Here is a 14,328-nt window from a genome sequence, read left to right as displayed (position 1 = left end):
TGTCTCTACAGCTGATGTCAGAACATCTTTCAAGAGGATGAATACTCGCAAGGCATCAGGCCCTGATGGTGTGCCCCGTAGGGCACTGAAAACCCGTGCCAACCAACGGGTGTGAGTGTTCAAGGACATCTTCCATCTCTCACTGCTGCAGTCAAAGATTTCCACCTGCTTCAAAAGGGCGACAATCATACCAGTGCCCAAGAAGATCAGGATGAACTTCCTCAACAACTATCGCCCAGTGACATTCTCATCTAATGTGATGAAGTGTTTTGAGATGTTTGTTATGGCTAGAATCAACTCCTGCCAGAGCAAAGAACTGCACCAGCTGTAACTTGCATATTGCCACAATAAGTCTAGAGTGGATGCGATACTATTGGCTCCTCACATGGCCTTGGAACACCTGGATGATAGCAGTATCCACATCAGGCTGCTATTTATTGATTACAACTCAGCATTCAACACAGTCACACCCTAAGTTCTAATCAACAAGCTCCAAAACCTGGACCTCTGTACTTCCTTCTGCAACTGGATCCTTGATTTCTTCACCTGGAGACCACAGTCAATGTGGATCGGAAATATATATTTTTTAACTGTAAGACCATAAGACATAGGAGAAGAATTAGGCCATTCAGCCCATTGAGTCATTTCTGCCACTCCATCTTTTCCGGGATAGTTGATTCTGGATCCCACCCAACCCCATATACCTGCTTTCACACCAAACTCCTTGCTAGCAACCAAAACTGATGCACCTCAAGGATGCATGCAAAGCCACTGCTCTACTCTCTCGACACCTACGACTGAATGGCTAGACACAGATCACATTGTATCAACAAATAAAACCATAAGACCATAAGACATCAGAACACAATTAGGTCATTGGGCCGATCGAATCATGGCTGATCCTTTTCTCCCCTCCTCAACCCCATTCCCCGGCCTTCCACTGTAATCTTTGATGCCATGTCCAATCAAGAAACTATCAATCTTTGTCTTAAATACACCCAACAAGCTGGCCTCCACAGCTGCATGTGGTAACAAAATACACAAATTCAGGAAACCATGCTGACTTTCTGCTACCTTGTCCTGTGTCACCAAGTACTCCATAACCTCATCCTTAATAATTGACTCCAATATCTTCCAAACCACTAAGATCAGGCTAACTGGTCTACAATTTCTTTTCTGCTGCCTTTCTCCTTTCTTAAAGAGTAGAGTGACATCTGCAATTTTCCAGGCAGTATGCCAGAGTCTAATAATTTTTGAAAGATCATTGCTAATGCCTCCACAATCTCTAATGCTACCTCTTTCAGGACCCTAGAGTGCAGATCTTTTCGTCTGGGTGACCTATGTACCCTTAGGTCTTTCAGCATTTTGAGCATCTTCTCCCTTGTAATAGAAACTGCATTCACTTCTCTTCCTTCAATCACTACAAAATCTGGCACATTGCTAGTGCCTTCCACAGTGAAGATTGAAGCAAAGTACTCATTTAGTTCACTTGCCATCTCCTTGTTCCCTGTTATTATTTCTCTGACCTTATTTTCTAGCAGTCCTATATCCACTCTCATCTCTCTTTTATTTTTTACATACTTAAAAATCCACTTTGATATTGTTTGCTATCTTGCTTTCATGTTTCATCTTTTCCCTTCTAATGATTCTTTTAGTTGCTCTCGATAGGTTTTTAAAAGTTTCCCAATTCTCTACCTTCCCGCTAATTTTTGCTTTGTTGTATGCCCTCTCTTTTGTTTTTACCATTAACCTTAACTTCCCTTGTCAGCCACAGTTGCACTATTTTGCCATTTGAGTATTTCTTCATTTTTTGGGATACATCTGTTCTGTACCTTCCTCAGATTTGTCAATGATACAACTATTGTTCGTAGAATATCCAATGGTGGCGAGAAAGTGTACAGGAGTGAGATAGATCAGTTGGTTGAGTGGTGTAACAACAACATTGCACTCAATATCAGTAAGACCAAGGAATTGATAGAGGACTTCAGAAAGTGGAAGTCATGGGATGATACACCAGTCCTCATTGAAAGGGTGAGCAGTTTCAAGTTCCTGGGTGTAAGCATCTCTGAAGTTCTATGCTGAGTCCAACATATTGAGGCAATTACAAAGAAGGCATGATAGTGGCTATATTTCATTAAGAAATGAGGAGACTTGGTACATCACCAAAGACTTGCAAATTTGCACAGATGTACCATGGAGAGCTTTCTAACTGATTGCATTACTGTCTGGTATCGAGAGACCACTGCACAGGATTGGAAGAAAAGTTAAAATCTCAGCCAGCTCTATCATGGGCGCTAGCTTTCTGAGCATGGGTGATATCTCAGAAAGATGATGTTCATCATTAAGGCCCACCATCTTCAAGGATATGCAGTCTTCTCATTGATACCATCAAGGAGGTGGTACAGGAAACAGAAGACGACACACACACAATGTTTTGGAAACAACTCTGAATCATGTACATTACCTCACAATTTTAAAGTTTTTTTTGTCATCTTTTTGCACTAATTTAATTTAATTTAATATATATTTCTTATTGTAATTTATATTTTTGTATAATTATGTATTGCATTGTACTGCTTATTGCAAAACAACAAATTTCACAACCAGTGATATTAAACCTGATTCTTCACAAAAAGAAATGGATTTTTTTTTTGGCTCTATTCATGTGTATGGTCGAATGACAACTAGGCTTAAACTTGAACTTGGATTTTCACATTCCACAGATTTTGTTAGTCTGCTCCTGAAAATTAGTCATTTCAACATTGCTATGCATTTGGCCCTGATCTCTGACATTACAGGAAATTGAACCTTCTTTTCTTTGAAACACTCACTTTTGAAAATGCATCTTTGACTTATACATAGTTGGCTGCCATATTTTGTTTAATAAAGCCCTCGAGAAATGTTTCTGAAGTGTCTTTTTTCATTAAAGTTGCTTTGTAAATGGTGTCACACACACAAAGTGCTGGAGGAACTCAGCAGGTCAAGCAGCATCTATCAAGGGGAATAAAGAGCCGATGCATCAGACCAAAACTCTTCATTAGGACTGAAAAGGAAAGAGGCAGAAGCCAAAATCTGAATATAGTGGGAGAGGAAGGAGTACAACCTGGCTTTGTAAATGGGTGCATTTTTTACCAACACAGAAAGCGCAAGACACAAAATGATGATCTTAAATATGTTCGAAGCTTTCAATCAATTATCATGTAACTAATCTTCTCTCCATGGACTCTCGTTGCCTCATTAATGTGAGAAGAAACAATCCCATAAGTGGGATCAGGTAAGAGAAACTGATATGCAGATCTTACCAGGCACTTGGGCAGGTATATGGAATGAGAAAGCTTAAGACTGTAAAGTTTGGAGTGATATGGGCCCAGTGCAGGTTAATGGGAGTAGCATAGGAAAATATCTTGGTTGGCATGGACAAGTTGTGCTGAAGGCACTGTTTCTGCTTGCATAACTTCATGCCTCTGAGGAAAATCTTCTGTTGTATGTAAGGAACATTTAAGAAACTCCTTACATGGGCATATGGATGATAGAAGAATGGAGGGCTATATAGGAGGGAGGTTAGATTGATCTCAGAGTAGCTTAAAAGCTTGGCACAACATTGTGGGCAGAAGGGCCTGTACTATGATGTAATGCTCTATATTCTATGTTTCTTCCAAGGTGTTATAAATTTTGGAATACATTTGTTATCAATATGATAACACCAATGCCTCTGAATGGCAAATCCTACAAAAAGTAATGGATTCAGGCCAGTACACCTTCCAATAATTGAGCACATCTACATGAACAGCTGCTACGGGAAAGAAGCATTCATCATCAGCGATCCCCACTACCAAGTCCATACTCTTGTCTCACTGCTGCCATCAGGTAGAAGGTACAGAGCCTCAGGACTCGCACCAACAAATTCAAGAACAGTTATTACCCGTCAACCTTCAGACTCTTGAACAAAGGGGATAACTACACCCACTTCCCACCTGTTGAGATGTTCACACAAACAATGATTTTACTGTAAGGACTCATTATCTTGTTACCTCATGCTTTTGTTATCCCCATGTATTTACATTTGCATTTGCACAGTTTGTTGTCTTCGGTACTGTAGCTGATCTTTCATCGATCCTGTTATAGATTTGCTGAGTATGTTCACAGGAAAATGAAACTCAGGGTTGTATATGGCGACATATAAGTACTTCAATAATAAAATTTTCTTTGAACTTTTCTCTTGTTTAACTTTTACAAGAAATGGAAGAGACTTGAGTAACTTAAAAGTACACTTCCCATTCAATCTTTCTTCCTATAAGATGTCTGAATACTGACTGGTGCAATCCCAGTTCCAACATCCCATTACCAACTGTCAGAAGTATTCAGAGGCTCTATTGCTTTTCTCCATAATCTGAGTCATAATTACAGTTCTGTCTCAAGAATTTCTCTTCCTCTCTCTCAACTGCCAAGATCTGCCTAAATTAACATCAACTCCGTTCTGAGTCTTCTCTGCAGTAGTAACTCAGCAGGCACTGAACCTATGGTAGAACATAGCTTCGTTCAACAGCTTGGCAAAAAAGTAATTGCTAATCAATGTCTCATTGTTAACTCAAGCACCCATGTTATACTTGTTTCTTCAATACTTCCTTGTCAGGTCTCACTGTTCTTTCAGTCACATCATCTGACACAGGATGATCTGCTGAAATAAGTGTGTACTTAATACCATTCTGTTTAATAACCCACAGCTAGAAGGGAACAAAGCATAAGACATGACACGAGAAATGGATTCTGGTTCTCTAATAGCAATCTCTGGTGTACAGGACCCAACATGCTTCACCTTCATTCAATTCAAGTATAAATTTTCAAACAGTACAGAAAAAAAATATATATCAATCTCCTCCTCAAAATAATTAATGCTCATACTTTGGATTGATTTCAAAAGCTTTAAAGTTGACTTTTTTGTCTTGGCTCATCAGATAGTATGCTCCATATTTGTTCTTTTTGACTATTACCTTGTCTCTACCAATAACCAAAACTTTCCTGGAGTATTGGAGAATGAGAGGAGATTTGATAGAGGGATACAAAATTATAAGGGTACAGATAGGATAAATGCAAGCAGGCTTTTCCACTAAGGTTCGGTGAGACTGAAACCCAACTAGAGGTCATGGGTTAAGGGTGAAAGGTGAAACGTTTAAGAGAAACTTGAGGTGGAATGAACTGCCAGCAGAAGTGCTGGGTGTGGTTAGATTTCATCATTTAAGGGAAGTCTGAATAAGTACATGAAAGGAAAGGGTTTGGAGGGCTATGGTCGAGGTACAGGTCGAGGAGGCTAGGCAGAATAATATGTTGATATGGACTAAATCAGCTGAAGGGCCTGTTTCTGAGCTGTAGTACGTGATGAGTCCATAATGCGGACTTCTTCCCTCTCACTAGCTGCCTGTGTTTGACTGGTCCCTATTTCCCGATAGCTCGATGGTGCCAGAGTATTGGATCTTGGGCAAGGTTTAATTGATATGGTTTGTGGATTGGACTTTTCAGTTCATGTTACTTGAGTTTTTTTTTTATTTCTGTTTGCTTCTTTTTTTTATTGCTATTTTGTGTGATTTTTGATTGTGGTGGATTGGCTTTGTGGCCTGTAGACAAGCAATAAGACAGCGCTAAATTGAACTGAGCTGATCTAGACTGAACATTCCTAGAAGGTTTCAATGATTCTATAGTTTTATTGTTTTATAGTCTGTGTTTTTTCACTCATTTTTTGCAATTTGCATGATTTGTTCTCTTTTTTTTAATTCATGTTGGGTGTTTGATGTTTACTTTGAATGGTTTTTGTTTTGTGGCTGCCTATGTGGGAAAATAAATATCTGGGTTGTACACTGCAGATATACTTTGATAATAAATGTACTTTGAACCTTTGGATCTTGCCTTCATGTTCAATTTTCAGTGTGAAGTTCTTACATCTGGCCAAGGTGGCGCCAGTGAAAAACAATTCCTTGGGCGATGTCTATCAGATAGTCCACAAAACTGTTTATTTCACTTCTTGCATGTCTTCCCTTTATGTTAAATGTGTCTCTGGAAAAGCTAAAGCCTGCGATTTACAGTTTGGAGATTAATGGAGTGATGTAGAGCACTGCTGGCTCTGAAAATATTCCAGGAGATGAGCGCAAGTCTTGTGGCAAAGCTTAGAGATGGGGCACGAACTTATAATCAATTCCATTTCACCATTAAAACTGTTCAGTAATTATATATTTATGCATCTAGGAAAATTGAAACATCTTTGTGAGCATTCAGAGCCAATGTCAATTTCCCTCTGTCCTGTGATGGATCTCTACCTGATAAGATGTGGGTGATAGCCTATTGCGCGATGTCACTGGATAAGATGCCTGGGCGTGATGGCTTATCTCCTTTGCTACTCTGCTTCTGCATTTGAGTAGTCTCCTCATGGAGAATCTCATGGAGGATGTTACCGGAGTTCTGTGATTTATGGACTGGACTCTTTCATTTTTATGTCTTCTATATTCATCTGCCCTTCCTTGTTACCTTCTGAGAGATTTAATTTTGGCGCACTTTGTAAGTTTTTTTTGTGCAGGGTGTTGGTTGGGGTTTGATGTTCTTGCAGTTCAGCCGTATTGTTTTCTTCGTGGGCGGGGGAGGGGGTGGTAGTTGACGCTCTTGCTGCTGCTTGGTGATTTAAATTTGGCGCAATTTATGAACTTTTTCCTGCGGGGGTTTGCGGGGCTTGATGTTCTCGCAGTTCACCCGATTTGCTTTCTGTGTGGGCGATGTTGTTCTTGCGACTTAAATTTAGAGTAATTCGTAAGCTTTTTTTTTTGCCTGATTTTTCTTTGAACAATTTCCATGGTTTGTTTTGTGGCTATCTGGAGAAGCCAAAACTCAGAGCTGCATATATATTTTGATAATAAATGAATTTTGAACATTTAACTAAAAAAACCCTTCTTTTGCCTGTGCATTTGTGTAAAAACGATATCCCCATTTGCACAACCTTGTCCAGTCAACCACCTTATCTCCTAAAAGATTAAAGATAAAATATTAGTGTTATTTATCACATGTACCTCAAAACATACAGTGAAATATTTCATTTGCATTTCAACGCAGCCTGAGCACTCTGTTGATGGCAGTCTACGTGTTGCCATGCTTCTAGCACCAACATAGCGTGCCCACAGCTGACGAATTTAGCTGCACATATTTGGAGAATGGGAGGAAGCCTCACTACACTGTTGTAATGAATTGATCTGTATGAATAGTGTGCAAGACAAATTCGTCACTGGACTTTAGTACATGTGACAATTTTAAAGCAATCTCTAAGAAGCCCTGCATCTCTGTCTCTGATACCTATTATTCCCCAGCCAGTCTTTTCCCTCTATTTCATGGAATCGTACAGGAAGGAAATGGAGCTTCTGGCTTAAGTTCCTGCATTATGAGGCCCTCAGGTGGTTGAGGTCAACTAGGAATGTTGCATACCAGCTGTTTGTGATTCGCAAGACTTTATGGCGAACAAGCTGTTCCCCATGCAGCAAGCTACCCATAAGTTGAGAAGAAATAGAAGCAGAATTAGGCCATTCAGCCCATGCAGTCTGTTCTGCTATTTCATCAATCATGGCTGATCGGTTTTCGCTCTCAACACCATTCTCCTGCCTATTTCCTGTAACCTTTCATGCCCTGGCTAATCAAAAACCTCTCTACCTGCATCTTAAATACAGCCAAAGACCTGGCCTCCACAGCCACCTTTGGCAATGAATTCCACGGATTCACCACTCTCCGGCTACAGAAATTCCCCACTCCATGCATCTGATGAATCCAAAGGAACAGAAGAGACTGATACAGTTTGCTACCAGCAGCATTGCAGGAGTTTCCAGTCAGTGTTGAACTCAATGTAAGACTGACTTAGGGACTCCAGCTCCTGATTTTTCATTGGGGTTTACTCCCAAAGCCTTCCCCAAGAATGGGTATAGCCACAAGGCAGTGGAGGTTTGAGATCAGAGTTTTCCTTCTCCTAGATGAGCTGCCAACGACAGCTGATGAGCCCTATCAGTTTTAAGGTATCAGTAACCTGCCTTTGGCCCTTCTCTTGTCAGTAGAAATAGTTCCACCAGGGTTAGAAACTGAGCCACATGTGAAGGCCACGAGCTGGACTTGGTTGTCAGAGGCTATTTGAGATGCACATCATTCAGAGCATTTAACAGGTCATGGGAGCTTATCCCCACTAGCATTGCACTCCCCCAGGCCCTGGCGATCTAAAAGAACCAATCCTGCACTGATCCCAGTTTATACTCCCCACATTCCTATTAAATCCTTCTTCAGTCTACTCTTTCAATTGAAACTAAGAGCAATTTACAGCAGCTTATTAACATCTAAGACCATAACGCTATAAGACATAGGAGCAGAATCAGGCCATTCCACCCTGTTGAGTCTGTTCAGTCATTCCATCATGGCCGATTTATTATCACTCTCAACCCCATTCCCCTGCCTATGTGTGGGATGTGGGAAGAAAATGGAGACCAGGAAGACCCCCACACGGTCACAGGGGAGAAAGCACAAACTTCCACATGGACTCCGTCCGAGGTCAGGTTAGAACTCAGGTCTTTGGGGTTGTAAAACAGTGGCTCTGCCAGCTGCTCCTCTCCGATTAGATTGGCTTTATTTGTGACATGCACGTCGAAGCATACAGTGTGGTCCAGCGCTTTGTGTCAATGGCCAACAGTTCAGGTATTGTGCTGTGGGCAGCCCGCAGGCACTGCCACACTTCCAGTTCCAACATAGCATGCCCACCACTTACTAACCATATATAGAACATAGTACGTTACAGAACAGTGCAAGCTCTTCAGCCCACAATGTTGTCCTTTTAACCTACTCTAAGATTAGTCTAACCTTTCTCTACTACATAGCCCTCCATATCATCCTAGTGTCTGTCTAAGTGTTGCTTAAATGTCCCTCATGTATTCGCCTCTGCCAATACCCTTGGCAGTGAACTCACCACTGTCTGTGTAAATCACCTACCTCTGACTTCCCCCCACCCCCCAGGTCCTTTGAATGTGGGAGGAAGCTGGAGCAGCCGGACAAAAGCCATCCCGCCAGAATCAGGTTTAATACACTGACATACATTGTGAAATCTGTTAATTTTGCGGCAGCAATACAATGCAATACATGATAATAAAGAGAAAAAAGCTGTGAATTGCATTAAGTGTGCATCTATACACACACTCACACACACACACACACACACACACACACACACACACACACACACACGAGGGGTGAGGGTTTGTGGCCTAAGGTAGAAGGAGATGAGTTATACAGCTTTCGTTGCATGCATGTGCATTTCAACTCTTTGAGTGATTATGCAGAAAGTTTGAAGTTAATACCTTAGGCCACAAACTTATCAATCACCCCTGGGCTATGTATATGCGTGTGTATGTTTGTATGTATGTATGTACACACACACACACACTTAATGTAATTCACAGTTTTATTTTCTTTATTATCATGTATATATGGATATATAAGGAATAGATAAATTAAAGGCGTTACATTATAGAAGTAGTACAAAAATAGAAATAAAAGTAGTGAGGTAGTGTTCATGGGTTCAATGTCCATACAGAAATCGGACGTCAGAGGGGAAGAAGCTGTTCCTGAATCATTGAGTGTGTGCCATCAGGCTTCGGTACCTCTTCCCTGATGGTAACAGGGAGAGTATACAAACTCCTTACAGACAGTAGCGGGAATCGACCCTCCTGAATGGTGGTCATTGGCTCTGTCAAGCGATTATGCTAACCGGTACGCTACCCATCTTCCCCTCCACATGCTCTGGATGAAAAGCTGCTCAGCAGTAGCCCCCTCTCCTCACCTCAATCTCTTCTTCATGCCTGAAGGAAGCAACAGAACTCCATTGCTATTATCCTGTCAGACGATTTGTCAGAACCAAAGATTGAATTAATTTATTCTGAGTGCACGCCCTTTGCAAGAACGGAGTAAAGCAAGATGTGACACCCACAACCTGATTTCCTTAATTAATGCCCTAGGCTGAAGCCAATTATAATTTAAAGAAAACACTGACTGATGTGAACATCCTAATTATGCTACCGTTGATTGAGCCCACGTCAAAACAACACCTTGTGTAATGCAATAAAAATAGTTACCTAAAAATACGCATTCTTATTGAAATTAAATTGCAGAATGAATTGTGTAAGGTCAAAGTTTAATGAAGACTTACGATTGCATGGCTAACAACTAGTAATTAAGTAAACAAACAAACATTAAAAATCTGCACTATGTACTGATGAGGTAAGTTGATGATTTAAGTATAGACAGCTTGTGGGAAATATCGATCTGAAATATCTACACTGTTCAGCAGGGAATCTGATAGATAAAGGGTGAAGAAGAGGGTGAGGAAGTTTGTAGAAAAAAAGACCATAGTCATCAGCGTGCATTTTCTTGGGAACATTGAGGTTTAGTGTTGTTATATGAGCTGAGTCCATTTGTGTGAGGCTTGAGCAGGTGAAACAGCATGGATTTCTTTCCCTTACCAGACAAATTATTGATGGAATAGAGTGGGTGTTGTGAAGGAAGACATAGATTTAAGTTCATCAGTAAGGAAAGTTCAGAAAAAAAGACTATTTGATTCAAGCAATGGTGAAAGTCTGGAACTCATTACCTGAAACCTATGGGCGCACGTTCTCAATATTATTGATTTATTTAGTAATTTATTTATTTATTTATTTGTTTGTTCGTTTGTATTTGGACAGCACATCTTATTTTGCACATTGGCTGCTTGTTCATCTTTGTGTGTAGCTTTTCATTGATTCTATTGTGTTCCTTTGTATCTACTGTAGTGTGAATGCCTGTAAGAAGATTAATCTCAACGTAGTTTATGGTGACATATACGTACTTTGATAATACATTTCAACTTTGAACTTTGAAAAGATGGTGGAGGCTGAAACCTGGACAAGGTGCTGTTCAAAATGTCCTAACTGTTGCAGCAGTAACATAGTAGTTAGCAAATCACTTTACAGGTCCACGATTTACCTAACGGGGTTGAAATCCTAACACTGCATGTAAGGAGTTTAAACATCCACCTCAGGTTATGAGGGATCCCTCAAGGTGCAATGGTTTCCTCCCAAGGGTTAGTGAGTTGTGAACATGCTACATTGGCACAGGAAGTGTGGAGACACTTGTAGACTGCCCAGCCCAATCCTAACTGACACATTTCACTGGATGCTTCAATGTAGATGTGACAAATAGATTAGATTATTAGATTATAAGGACACGCAGTCCTCTTTTATTGTCATTTAGTAATGCAAGCATTAAGAAAGGATACAATGTTCCTTCAGAATGATATCACAGAAACACAAGACAAACCAAAACTAAAAAAAACTGACAAGCCACATAATTATAACATATAGTTACAACAGTGCAAAGCAATACCGTAATTTGATAAAGAACAGACCATGGGCACGGTAAAAAATAGTCTCAAAGTCTCTCGAAAGTCCCATCATCTCATGCAGATGGTAGAAGGAAGAGAAACTCTCTCCCTGCCATGAACCTCCAGCGCCACAAATTTGCCGATGCAGCACCCTGGAAGCACCCGACCACAGCCGACTCTTGAGTCCGTCCGAAAACTTCGAGCCTCCGATCAGCCCTCCGACACCGAGCACCGAGCACCACCTCTGCCGAGCGCTTTGACCCCGGCTCTGGCAACAGGCAATAGGCAAAGCCGAGGATTTGGGGCCTTCCCCCTCCGGAGATTCTCTATTGCACAGTAGTAGCGGAAGCGAAGCAAGCATTTCAGAAGTTTCTCCAGATGTTCCTCCGTGCTTCTCACTTCTGTCTCCATCAAATCAGGATTGTGCACGGTACCTACTTAACAAATACGATATCATTGCATCGCGCCACCATCGTCTCCTCCCCTCCCTAAAGCTAATATTTATTTAAAAACTCACATAATAAAAGTGAACATACAATACCTATGTCAGGTTTCTGTTTATTGAATGCAGCTCACCATTCAACACCATCATACCCTCAGTACTAATTAAAAAGTTGCAAAACCTGGGCCTCTGTACCTTCCCCTGTGTTTGGATTCTCAGCTTACTCATCAGGAGACCACAGTCAGTGCAGATCAGGAATAATGTCTTCTCCTCACTTACAATCAGCACTGGCTTTCTTCAAGGATGAGTGCTTAGCCCACTGCTCTACTCTCTCTACATTCATGGCTAGGCACTACTCAAATGTCAACAATACAACTATTGTAGACAGAATTTCAGATGGTAATGTGGGGCGTACAAGATTGAGATAAATCAGCTGCTAGAGCGGAGTCACAACAACAACCTTGCACACATCATCAGTAAGACCAAGGAATCGACTGTGGACCAGGCAGACAGAATTGAGGGAACACACACCAGTCCTTGTCGAGGTATCAGCGGTGGAAAGGATGAGCAATTTCAAATTCCTGATATCAACATCTCTGAAGATCTATCCTGTGGCCAAAATACTGATGGAATTACAAGAAAGGCATGACAGCGGTTATATTTCATTAGGAGTTTGAGGAGTTTATGTCACAAAAAATAGCAAATTTCCACATATGTAATGTGGAGGGCATTCTAACTGGTTGCATCACCATCCGATATGGAAGGGCTACTGCACAGGATTGGAAAAAGATCCCATGAAAGTTCCCTCCCAGTTTTGAGGACATCTTCAAAATGCAATGTCTCAAAAAGACGGCATCATTAAGGACTCTCATCACCTAGGACATGCCATCTTCTCGTTCCTACCATCAAGGAGGATGTACTGAAGCATGAAGACATATACTCAGTTTTTTTATGAACAGCCTCTTCCCTCCACCACTAAATTGCTGAACTGACAATAAATCCATGTACACTACTTTTTATTTCTCCCTCCCTTTTCATTACTTATTTAATTTAATTATATATATGTATTTCTTATGTAATTTATAGCATTTTTATTCATTCTTGTTCTGTACTGCTGCTACAAAACAACAAGTATCACGACATATGTTAATGATATTAAACCTGATTCTGAATAAATTTGCCCTGCTAATTGCTTGCTTCCACTGTATGGTAGGTTACACTGACTGGTCTACAATCACACTGATGTTCCTTTGAACTCAACGCATGTGACAGTAATAAACCAATTTACCACTTAAGACATATTCTTTCTGTTCAATGAGCAAATGAGGATAACCTCATATTGATCCATGCCATTCCATCTGCTGTACTCTCTCACCCACTGAAGCACAATATCGGGATGGCGCAGTAGCATAACAATCATTACAGTAGCACAATCATTTTACAGTGCCAATGATGAACCAACAGGGTTTGAGTTCCACCACTGTCTACAAGGAGCTAGTACTCACTGGCCCACCTGATCTGCCTATCACCGTTTGTATTCACTGGCCAACATGGTCTGGTTTTCAAACATAAGACACAGGAGCAGAAGTACCAGGGCGGAAAGGGCTAATGCAAGGGGGCATAATTTTAAGATGATTGGAGGAAAGTAAGGAGGTGTCAGACCCTTGTTTGGTTTAGAATTGTCACCAGCTTGATTAATGGAAAGAATCAATCACTGGCAGCAAAATTCATCACAATTCCTTAAAGTCAAGCATTAGCATCTGCCGTGGACGGTCCCAAGCCCAGCTGCAAAAGCAGGAAGGTGAAACATGGGGCTAGCCATCCTATGAAAACCCGGTGCTACAGAAATGCCAACAGAAGCTGCAAAGACCTCATCAGTGGGAAAGGAAGGATCTTCACGTAAACGCGGTAAAAATGGGCTACGCCTGGACTTGAAAGGCTGGCCCAAGTCAGAGGACTCTGGTGAGCTGCTGCCAAATGCCTATGCCTCAGTAGGGATAACATGCTTAAGAAGAAGAAGACTGGCAAGAAAGGTAGAGGTTTGGTTTGCAATGTCCTGCAAATGAAAGATGATCTTTTATGATAAATGCATAAACTGCAGAGTTAAAATTAAAATCTTGTCAGTGTTGGACTTTTAATTATTAAATGTTATGAGAAGTATAATTAAACTGACACTGTTATAAAATGGCATTGATCATAGCATAGACAGTTTGTTGTCTTCATGTAATCACAAGTGCGAGGTAATGCATTTTGGGGAAACAAAACGCCTTCCTTAGTCAGGAGACTGAGTTCAAGAACTGTGAGGTAATGATGTAGTTTTAAAAAGCACTGGTTAGACCACAGCTGGTGTTCAGCTCTAGTGGGGTGACACGGTAGTGTAGTGGTTAGCACAGCGCTTAACAGTACCAACAACACAGGTTCAATTCTTGCCACCGCCTGTAAGGAGTTTGTACCACGTGGGATTCCTCCG

Source organism: Mobula hypostoma, chromosome 14, assembly GCF_963921235.1.
Source record: "Mobula hypostoma chromosome 14, sMobHyp1.1, whole genome shotgun sequence".
In the NCBI taxonomy this organism is placed as follows: Eukaryota; Metazoa; Chordata; class Chondrichthyes; order Myliobatiformes; family Myliobatidae; genus Mobula; species Mobula hypostoma.
The sequence above is the reverse complement of the archived record's forward strand: the minus strand, read 5'-3'. Positions refer to the sequence as shown.